The following is a 12,004-nucleotide window of genomic DNA, read 5'->3' as shown; positions in this document are numbered from 1 at the left end:
CAGCCGCTTTCCAAGGTAGGCCGCCCGAAGCGGTAATGTCAGGCGATCTGGAGAACAGAGTCAGTACACAAGTTACACCGTTGGCGGATAGATGGCGTCAGAGTACGCCGTACCGTCTGATGCACACACATATTGCCAACACGGAAATGACAAACACTCCAAATATTTTGACGTATAAGATTAGCTGTGCCATAGACACTTAATTTACATATACGTTTTCTCGTATATAGTCAGGTACAAATTATTTATATTAATGCATTCGTAACGTCGCAAAGCCCTCGTGCCGGTTTTAATTTTCGGCAGTACCGTGAATCGAACCCGGGCCCTCGAGGACGACAACTAATAACGCTAGCCGTTACGCTACGGAGGCGGACTGTTATTCTGATGAAGTCGACAGCCAGCATATTTGGAGACTGTTCCCAATATACTTCAGATGCAAAACTAAAGCAGTATATTTCCACATTGGAAATGTTGTTCACTATGTTCATTACTAATGACTGGTCGTTTTTTATTTACATTTCTTCATTAAAATTCCAAGGAGAGGTAATAAAAATTCTGTAATTTACCATATATATTGTTATTTGACCTGAGTCTGCGGAAAATCTAGAAAAATGCTGAATGGTAAGGTCACATTCTTGGAGAACGAGTACAAGATGAAAATAAATAAATCCTAAACAAACGTAATGGAGTGCAGTGGAATGAATCTGGAGATGCGGGAAATATCAAATTAGGAAAGGAATTCTTAAAGAAAGTAGATAAATATTGTTACTTGGGTAGTAGAACAACTAATGATGGCGGAGATAAGGAAGATGTAAAATCCAGACAAGCACAAGCAGGGAGGCATTTTTTAAAGAACAGAAATTTGCTCACTTAGAACTCTGATAAAGGAATTACAAAGATGGCTTTGAAGACATTAATCTGGAGCTTCACATTAGATGGAAGATATATATGGGCGATAAAGTGCTAAAAGGAAAAAAAAATTGAAGGTTTTTTGTTACAAGTTGCTTTACGTCACACCGACACAGGTAGGTCTTATGGCGACGATGGATAGGAAAGGGCTAGGACTGGGAAGGAAGCAGCCGTGGACTTAATGTACAGCCCCAGCATTTGCCTGGTGTGAAAATGTGAAACCACGGAAATCAATCTTCAGTGCTGGTGATAGTGGGGGTCGAACACACTATCTCCCGAATACTGGATACTGACCGCACATATGCGACTGCAGCTATCGAGCTCGGCAATTGAAGCTTTTGAAATGTGGTGTTACAGAGGAATGCTAAAGGTGAGATGGGTAGATTGCATGTCAAATGAAGAGACAGTGAATCGAACTGGTGAAAGGAGAACGATTTGGCGGAATTGGACTGGAAGAAGGAATAGTATGATAGGGAACATATCAAGACACCCAAATCTTGTTCAGTTAGTTTTTGAAGGAAGTGCAGGCAGTAAAAGTGGCAGGGAAAGACCAAGGTATGAATATGACAAACAGATTAAGTAGTTAGGTAGATATGGAAAGTCCAGGACAGGATAGGGTGACATAGACAGCTGCATCAAACCAGTCTCAAACACAACACTTATTTCGCTTTGTAGTTACTTGCTAAAAGTCAAATTAAATACAACTGTGCTCCAAAATTTTCGTTGACAAGTTTTGCAACTGTAGGTAATTTTTATTTTTAAAGTTAGGTCATTAAATTTTCAGACTAAGAAAAATAATTGGTGAAATTTATCTCAAATAGAATATATCTCAATTGCTAAACTTTCTTTAAAATCGTTTTGAAATTGGGTTTTTTAAACTTTTGTCTGTGAAATACTACTAGCTGTAGTACCCGGCACTGCCTTTTTGCAATTTGAATGTTAAATTGTAAAATTTGTATTACTTATTAATAATGTGTGATGCGTTTTTTGTAGAATTCTTTATTGTGACGATTTTTATATTTTACAAATTATTTTGTAGTTTTAGAATTATTGTTATGTCTTACATATTCCATTCCTTTTCTTCTATAAAACTGAAAATGAAAAGTATCAATGAATTGTGGTTCTGAGATGATATACCTATGTTTTATTTTACACATTTTTTCTTATTAATATTACATATTATTTCACATATTGTGTGAAGAATATAACCATTTTTACATACCTTCCTAATTTTCGTTCTTAAATACAGCTCCTTTAATTTTCAGACTATAGAAAAATAATTGGCGAATTTTATCTCAAATAGGATATATCTCAACTGCTAAACCTTCTTTAAAATTGTCTAAAAATTGGGATTTCTAACCTTTTGTCTGTGAGATATACTAAGGTCGAGTGGCTCAATTTCATGCAATAGCACTAATCCTTTCTTAGAATCGGTGATGGCAAGGTGCGTTTAATTGGTCAGAGTTTCTAGCAAACTCCATGCAGTTTTGAAACGAAATGTGTTTCAAGTTGTCTATCTGTTCATTAGTGCCGAAAGAGAGCCTGCGGAAGATATTTCACCCAGCTAGTTTTATCTTATAAAATTTGCACCGTTGACTTTCTGCGATATTGAACTGTTCTTCTCAGCTTGCAAGAGGATTTCTTCGTATCGTCGCCAAAACATCACAATGGAGAATATGGAAAACTACTTAGTGACAAACCGCGCTTCACAATATAAAACGTTACCGTAGCATTTATGTTACTTAATGACGTATTTAAAGTCAGAATCTATATAAAATTTATTTAGTAGCACTTATTTGTTCCATTTTCGGGGCATTTGGGCAACAGGAAATTAGCTACAAAAATACATTGTGTAATTTACTCCGCGATTTACGGTGCATAACATTATGTTTAAATATTGGATGTATTTTTATATTTCTTTTCATTTGATTATTAAACACTGTCAAAATTATAAAACAGTAGACGATATAAATTATATAAAACAACGACGATGACTTCGTCAAAAGAGATGAGCGGGAATTAATTTTACTTTTATTTGCAGACTATAGAAAACAGTGGACTATATAAATTATATAAAACAATGACGATGTCTTCGTCATAAGAGATGGGGGGATTTAATTTTATTTTAATTATCAGAATATAGATAAATAATTGTTTCATTATTATTATTATTTCATTTTATTCGATTATTCGATTATATTTCCCGTTCAATTATTTTTCAATTATTCGTTCGAATGAATGAGGGAATTGAATAGTGAATACTTTCGACATAATTGAATGAAAAGTGATGTTATTAAGACAATTAATAGACTCATTTAATTTCAACATTTGGATTTTTTTCATAAGAGTACATCTATTCGCTCATTTCAATCGATTATCCATCCGCACACTTAAACCGAAAAATTGATTCATGTCGCACCCGAATATTCTCTGCAATACCAATCAATGATATTTGCAACTCATTGGATTGTTTTATTCGATTATTAAAATAAACGGATGGAGATAATGCGAATATTAAACGGATTCGATTATGCCATCACATACAGCTTAGTGATAATTGAAACTCATTCGATTATTTATTCGATAATTTAAATAATCGGATGGAGGTTATTCGATTATTAAAGTATTCGATTTTTTCATCAATGTTTAAAAAAATGACATAAATCACAATGAAGGAATATACAAACAATTTTGTAAATTCAGTTCAGTAGTACTATTACAAATTTTATGTGTATTAGACCCTATATATTTAGATATTTCACTGATATTTACAACGTGTTTATGTACTGTACCAGGAAGAAATGTTTGTCTTTGAGGCGCTTGACACTAATCTGATGAGCATGGACTATATCTTAGGGTGTGGCTTAAAACATTGGACTTGGTACAGAGAGGTGTATAGTTCATCGAACTTAGAGATTTTTTGGATAATCTGAGTTTATTGATCATTGAAAACAAATTAATATCACCTTCATACAGTAGAATTGAAGTGTCGTGGCCGGCTGGTAACTCCGGACCCTGGGATGGTGCTGGATACGGCCTGGGTAGGAACCACGCCCGCCTGGATGCGAAGTTCTCGAAGTTCTGGAATTTCTCGAAGTTCTGGAATTAAGAGTTCTCTATTCTCCAGACGCACACGTTCCGGGGTTCGATCTTTGAGACGTGATTCACACACAAGTTTCCCGTACGGCACTCCACTGTTAAATAGATATGACCTTAAAATTATTGCATCTACTCGTACAATGAAATATGGCAAGTGTTACTAAATCCTTGACTCAAACACTTCATTGAATCGAAAATGTTCATAATTCGTCACTTGGAAAACAGGAAGATTGAACTGAATATTTGACCTTATATTGGTCGAATTAATGTGTAACATGTCAAGTTCATGGCGTGAGCTTACTAACACAGGCATGGTAAACTAGAATGTACTACAGGGTTAACGATTATACTCACCACAGTTCTCAACGCACAGTTTATGAAGGTTCGGAACACATCGGCACATTTGCAATAAGCTTAGTATATGAAATAGTACTCGGAAAATGTCTTATTCCGTCGATAAGCAAAGTAAATAATCATTAAAGAAAAATGGTACTTGGGAAAAGTCTAACTCCATAAATTGTGAGTTCACTTATAACATTGGAAAGTTCTATGTTCCCTCGGAACATTGCATGTGCACTCTGAGTTGTCACAGTCTACTATGTTGACACGAGTCTAAACACAAATCCTGATGCAGTACTCGGAAAGTATTTCATGTTTTCACAATCGAACACAATGTTTAAAAATACCCTAAGTTCCACAGTTTGTCAAGACATAAGTTAAATGTGGTACTTGGAAGAAAAATCATACCATTCACACAAAAATTTACGTTGACACAGCTTTGTTGTAAAACACAAGTCTAACTTACACACTCGGAGAATTTCTATGTTCCTGAAATCGGTTCCCGAAAGTACAAGTTCGAAATACAAGTTCAAACGTGGTACTTGCAGAAGTCACGACACCCACGAGAATTCTAAGTTCCTTCAATAGTCACCGGAGCACAAGTCCCAACGCGACACATGAAGAAAATAACAAAGTTCCAACACTCGAATTTCAAAGACTTACCCGATTATAGGTTCAGTCCGCACTCGTAGCGTTCCTCCCGTCACCCGTGCTGCAGAGACGGTGGAGTGACATATACTGAATTTGTAGTGCGGATCGCCTTCCTTTTATACCAGATTGTGGGGAAGTAACTAGAACATGGGTATTATCTACCCCAATAACTCTTAAAGTACACGGTGTTTTTCCTAAGAATTTGACAGGTTGCGTCCATTATAATGGTCTTTACGATGGCAGTGTCAAAATAGCAATATTTTAACGCAAAATAGACTTTTTCAGATGGGCTGCGACATGACCATATATGGTCATGTAAAGCTCACTCGAGGCGGCCACGTCACTCGCTGAGTACGTCATTGAGTTCGGCGGGCTGCCTATCCTCCGCCTCGTGCGAAGTTCAACAAACATACTTCGAACTTCACTTCCGTAGCGGCGTTCCCGGTACAGTACATATGTCGCACTTCGATATTACACGACATTCCGGCCTTAGTTATGCGTTCAGTTCTAGACCATTTCGTTTCTCGTTAAACGTTGTCCTTGTGGCAGCCCATTCTGTCTGGAAAATAGTTAATCCTTTCAAATAAATAATAAAAATACGTAACAACTATATTTCTTTGCACGTCGCGCTGTAGATATGATGTACACGATTCCAACTGTCATTGGAACTGTCGCCAACCAAACTAGGTCCCTTAAATATCAATTCAGTACTATCTAGGTCATGTTGTATTTTTTCACCCATTCCCACCCTCCATGCGTATTTCGGTATGAATTAAATTAAAAGGCAACCAGATGGTCACAATTAATCTCAGTGGCCTCGAAACTATGGATTCAAAAATAATATGGGTACCTTAAGGTCATGCGTATAGGTTATGCTAAGATAGCAGTACAATCTAGCGGAAGAAGTTTAGTACGAGAGTCGATGCTTGCAAAATCGATAGGTAATGTGTACACGCTTTGAGACATAGCTATTCTTTGTACTTTAAGTTCATGCGTCTTAGTTATGCTGAGATAGCAGCACAATCTACCTGCAGAAGTTTAGTACGAGAGTCGATACATGCAAATTCGATAGTTGATGTGTACACGCTTTGAAACAAGACTATTCATTGTACTTTAAGTTCATGGGTATAGGTTATGCTAAGATAGCAGCACAATCTAGCGGAAGAAGTTCAGTACGAGATTCGATGCATGCAAAATCAATAAGTAATGTGTACACGCTTTGAAACATGGCTATTCTTTGTACTTTAAGTTCATGTGTATAAGTTATGCTAAGATAGCAGCACAGCCTAGCGGAAGAAGTATAGTACGATATTTGTTGCATGCAAAGTCGATAGGTAATGTGTACACACTTTGAAACATGACTATTCATTGCACTTTAAGGTCACGCGTATAGGTTATGCTAAGATAGCAGCACAATCTAGCGGAAGAAGTTCAATGCGAGATTCGATGCGTGCAAAATCGATAGGTAATGTGTACACGCTTTGAAACATGGCTATTCATTGTACTTTAATTTTATGTGTATAGGTTATGCTAAGATAGCAGCACGATCTAGCGGAAGAAGTTTAGTTCGATGGTCGATGCATGTAAAATCGATAGGTGATGTGTACACGCTTTGAAACATGGCAATTCATAGTGCTCCTCTGTCCCCAAGACTTTTAAGCATAGCTAATCCTCATGCTGCTCTTAACGACGTCGAGCTAAGGATTGATTACGTGACCGTGACGTCACGATCACGTGCTCTTGTTTGGTAAACATAGCCACGTGCTTTTCTGACAGCTGTCTTCTTGACGAACCCTAACCTCACTTTGAAGGACAATAGAGCGTCGCTAACCTCACTGCTACCATCTTTACGGCGGTAAACCTCAAGGCTGCCACCTTATGCATGTTATAGCGCGGAATTTAAAATCCAACAACGGAACGTTGTTAACCTCACTCTTGTTATCTTTACGGTAGTCAACCTCAAGGGCTGCCACCTTATGCATGTTGTAGCGTGGAATTTATAATCCAACAACAGAACATTGCTAAACTCTCTGCTATCATCTTGAAAAGTTCAGTGTTCCAAACACTAGTTCGAAAAACGTAACTCATCGCACCTCGGGGATTTTATTAGGTAAGACCCCCTAGGTTCCATTCCTTGTTCTGAACATGAAACCATTTACAAATAAAGATTAATTTTCTACACTTAACAAAGTACAAGCGTTCTTGCTGATAGCGATCGATGAGGTTGTTGCTCCTTTAGCCCTTTAGCCCATTAGCCCTTTAGCCCTTTAGCCCTTTTGCCCATTAGCCCTTTAGCCCATTAGCCCTTTAGCCAAGAAATGTGCGGTAAACTAATCTTCTTAGAACAAAGATACACCCTGACATGTTCTAAACACATGTTGTATCGAGTACAGTGTTCGGTTCTACTTATTTAGTGTTCTAAACACTTCAATCAATGTTCCTATCACATGATAAAGTTAACGGCATAGAGTGCAGTTTTCGATTCCAGCCTTGTTACGTTTCTTCTCTGATTTGCAAGTCTAAACATGCTTAATGACGTCATCACTGCAGCACGCGCTTACTCTAGCTATTCCGATGCAGGTTTAAACTTGTTTGATAGAGCTATGCCTTGACATAAGAGGAGGCCTTAACAGCTTATGTATAGCCGCTATTGTCTAAAGATAGCCGCTGTGAAGAAAAAGCACGTCGAATTTTTCAAATTAATTGCCACCACATTTCAAAGGTATGAGGTTCAGTGCTGTAAAAATACCTGCACGATGGAAAAATAGCTTTCTTCATCAGAGCAGCCACCATCTTGTGTAAGCACCTCTAGGTCGTATCATAAGCAGCTGTGTATAGTCATCGTCTTGTCGCTGCTACCTCCCGCAAGCACCCCTAGGGCGTCTCATAAGAGCAGCAGCCATCTTGTGCAAGCGCTCTTAAGCTGTCTCATAAGAAGTTATGTATAGCCGCCATCTTGTAGAAATAGATAGCTGCCAATGCCAAAGGGTCTAAGTAGGAATCGAACCGTCGATCTCATCATTAGACTATGTTTTTCTTATGCTATCATGTTCCTGATACTGCAAACCTAGGTATCAGGTGGAAAAATTTTGTCCGTTTTCGAGATATTTAACATTTTGCATTTAAGCCCCAAATGTAATGAATCGAACCTGCACGGTACGTTATACTCTCTACCATAGCTAGTCCTGATCATGTTACGAAGCCTTGCTCCTTAACAAGCTGAAACAGAGCTAATGCCAAAGGGCCTAAGTTAGAACCGAACCGTTGATCTCATCATTAGACTATGTTTTACTTGTTCCCCATACTGCGAACCGAGGTATTGGGTAGAAAAATTTTGTCCGTTTTGCTCTACGATGCACCGTTTTCGAGATATTTGACATTATGCATTTAAGCCCCAAATTTAATGAATCGAACTAGCACGACACGTTAGCCTCTAAGCTAGCTTTCTTCATAAGAGCAGCAGCCATCTCGCGCAAGCACCCTTAAGGCGTCTCATAAGGAGTCGTGTATAGCCGCCATCTTGCGTCCGCCATCTTGCGCAAGCATCCTTAGGGCATCTCTAGCCATCTTGTGCAAGGACCCTTAAGCCGCCTCATAAGAGCAACCGCCATCTTGCGCAAGCATCTCTAGGGCGTCTCATAAGGAGCCTTGTATAACCGCCATCTTTCGCAAGCATCCCAAGGGCATCTCATAAGAACCTATGTATAGCGGCCATCTTGCATAAGCACCTTTAAGGAGTCATGTATAGCCACCATCTTGTGCAATTAGCATCGAGAGATGGCTGATATAGAATTTTTCTTTGTAAATTATCCGCCACCATATTTCAAAGGTATGTACCTAAAGAGTGTAGCACTGAGCTCTATAGATTAAAGATGGCGGATGACAGCTGACAAAAAGCGCGTGAGTTTGTTTACTAAACAAGAGCACGTGGAATTTTTCAATTTGCCGCCACCACACTTCAAAGGTATCTAGCTAAAGATAACAGCACGGTGCTATCTTGATTAAAAATGGCGGATGACAGCTAACAGAACTTTTCAAATTGCCCGCTACTACAGAGAGCAGCACGGCGCTCTGTGGATTAAAGATGGCGGATGATAGCTGACGAAATTGCCCGCATGATAGCAGCACAGTGCTCTATTGATTAAAGATGGTGGATGACAGCTGTCAAAAAAGCACGTGGCTTTGTTTACTAAACAAGAGCACATAGAATTTTTCAAATTGCCGCCACCACATTTCAAAGGTAACTAGCTAAAGAGCGCAGAACTGAGGTTTGTGATGCAAGATGGCGGATGACAGCTGTCAGAAAAAAGCACGTGAGTTTGTAAAGCACGTGGAATTTGCCACCGCCACAAAGGGGGCAGCACGGTGCCCTCTTGATTAAAGATGGCTGCTGTCACGTGGAATTGCCTGCCACCACAGGTATCTAGCTAAAGAGGGCAGCACGGTGCTCTCTGGATTAAAGGTGGCTGCTATCAAAAAGCATTTTTCAAATTATCCGCCACCACATTTCAAAGGTAAGTAGTTAAAGAGGGCACCACTGTGCTCTATGGATTTAAGATGGTGGATGACAGCTGCCAAAAAAGCACGTGGATTTGTTTACCGATTCAAATCTCGCGCTAGTAAGGTTAAGTTGGTAGCACTAAGGTTTAGGCCCGTTAAGATGGCAGCACTGCGGATGACAGCTGTGACGTACCACATTTCAAAGGTAAGTAGCTAAAGAGGGCAGCACTGTGTTCTATAGATTAAAGATGGCGGATGTCAGCTGTCAAAAAAGCACATGGCTTTGTTTCCAAACAAGAGCACGTGGAATTTGCCGCCACCACATTTCAAAGGTATCTAGCTAAAGAGGGCAGCACTGTGCTGTGTTGATTAAAGATGGCGGATGACGGCTGTCAAAAAAGCACGTGAGTTTGTTTCCAAACAAGAGCATGTAGAATTTTTCAAATTGCCGCCACCACATAGAGGGCAGCACGGTGCCCTCTTGATTAAAGATGGCTGCCGTCACGTGGAATTGCCTGCCACCACAGGTATCTAGCTAAAGAGGGCAGCACGGTGCTCAAAGATGGCTGCTGTCAAAAAGCATTTTTCAAATCATCCGCCACCACATTTCAAAGGTAAGTAGCTAAAGAGGGCAGCACTGTGTTCTATAGAATAAAGATGGCGGATGACAGCTGTCAAAAAAGCACGTGGATTTGTTTATCTCGCGCTAGTGATGTTAAGTTGGTAGCACTAAGGTTTAGATCCGCCAAGATGGCTGCACTGCGGATGACAGGTGGCGAATTTACAGCTACTGCGATAAAGAGGGCAGCACGGTGATCTGTTGTTTAAAGATGGTGGATGACAGCTGTCAAAAAAGCACGTGGATTTGTTTACAAATTCGACAGCTGTCAAAAAAGCACGAGGATTTTTTTATCTCACGCTAGAGAGGTTAAGTTGGTAGCACTAAGGTTTAGGCCCGCCAAGATGTCAGCACTGCCGATGACAGGTGACGAATTTTACATCTACTACGATCAAGAGGGCAGCACAGTGCTCTGTGGTTTAAAAATGGCGGATGACAGCTGTCAAAAAAGCACGTGGCTGTCAAAAAAGCACGTGGCTTTGTTTACCTCGCGCTTGTGTGGTTAAGTTGGTACTACTGAGGTTTAGGCCCGTCAAGATGGCAGTACTGAGGTTAGCGATGCGTTGTTGTCTGTCAGAAAGCACGTGGCTGTCAAGAAACACGTGGCTTTGTTTACCTCGCGCTAGTTAGGTTAAGTTGGTACTACTGAGGTTTAGGCCCGTCAAGATGGCAGTACTGAGGTTAGCGATGCGTTGTTGTCTGTCAAAAAGCACGTGGCTGTCAAAAAACACGTGGCTTTGTTTACCTCACGCTAGTTAGGTTAAGTTGGCACTACTGAGGTTTATTCCCGTCAAGATGGCAGCAGTGAGGTTAGCGATGCGTTGTTGTCGATGACAGCTGTCAAAAAGCACGTGGCTTTGTTTACAAATTCAAATCTTCCGCCAAAATTCAAATTTCCCGCCAAAACTTCAAATTTCCCGCCAGAATTCAAATTTCCCGCCAAAATTCAAATTTCCCGCGGGAGGAGGCCGCAGAACTCTCCCATTATACTACTGTCGGTAGCCCTGAAGATTTTTTTCGTGGTGTACTATTTTCACAACAAACAAATACTATTGTCGTACCTTAATTAAGGTCTTGGCCGCTTCCTTCCCACTCCAAGCCCTTTCCTACCCCATCGTCGCCATAAAATCTATCTGTGTCGCTGCGACGTAAATCCAGCCGTAATACAACTCATATCACCAAACATCCCGGACTTTTCCATAAATTTCTGTAAGAGTATCCATTATACACTGGATGACAGAGCAAATGCGACACCAAAAAGGAGTGGTTCGAAAGGGATGAAAGTTGGGGAAAAAATAGGGGCGGCACGGACGAATAATTGATGTTTATTTCAAACCGATATGCAGGTTACACAATGCGCACGGCATCGACTCAGTAGGATGTAGGACCAAAGCGAGCGGCGATGCACGCGGAAACACGTCGAGGTACAGAGTCAATAAGAGTGCGGATGGTGTCCTGAGGGATTGTTCTCCATTCTCTGTCAACCATTTGTCACAGTTGGTCGTCCGTACGAGGCTGGGGCAGAGTTTGCAAACGGCGTCCAATGAGATCCCACACGTGTTCGATTGGTGAGAGATCCGGAGAGTTCGCTGGCCACGGAAGCATCTGTACACCTCGTAGAGCTTTTGGGAGATACGAGCAGTGTGTGGGCGGGCATTATCCTGCTGAAACAGAGCATTGGGCAGCCTATGAAGGTACGGGAGTGCCACCGGCCGCAGCACGTGCTGCACGTAGCGGTGGGCATTTAACGTGCCTTGAATACGTACTAGAGGTGACGTGGAATCATACGCAATAGCGCCCCAAACCATGATGCCGCGTTGTCTAGCGGTAGGGCGCTCCACAGTTACTGCCGGATTTGACCTTTCTCCACGCCGACGCCACACACTT

The sequence above is a fragment of the Anabrus simplex genome, chromosome 3 (assembly GCF_040414725.1).
Source record: "Anabrus simplex isolate iqAnaSimp1 chromosome 3, ASM4041472v1, whole genome shotgun sequence".
NCBI lineage: Eukaryota > Metazoa > Arthropoda > Insecta > Orthoptera > Tettigoniidae > Anabrus > Anabrus simplex.
Note: the sequence above shows the minus strand (reverse complement) of the source record.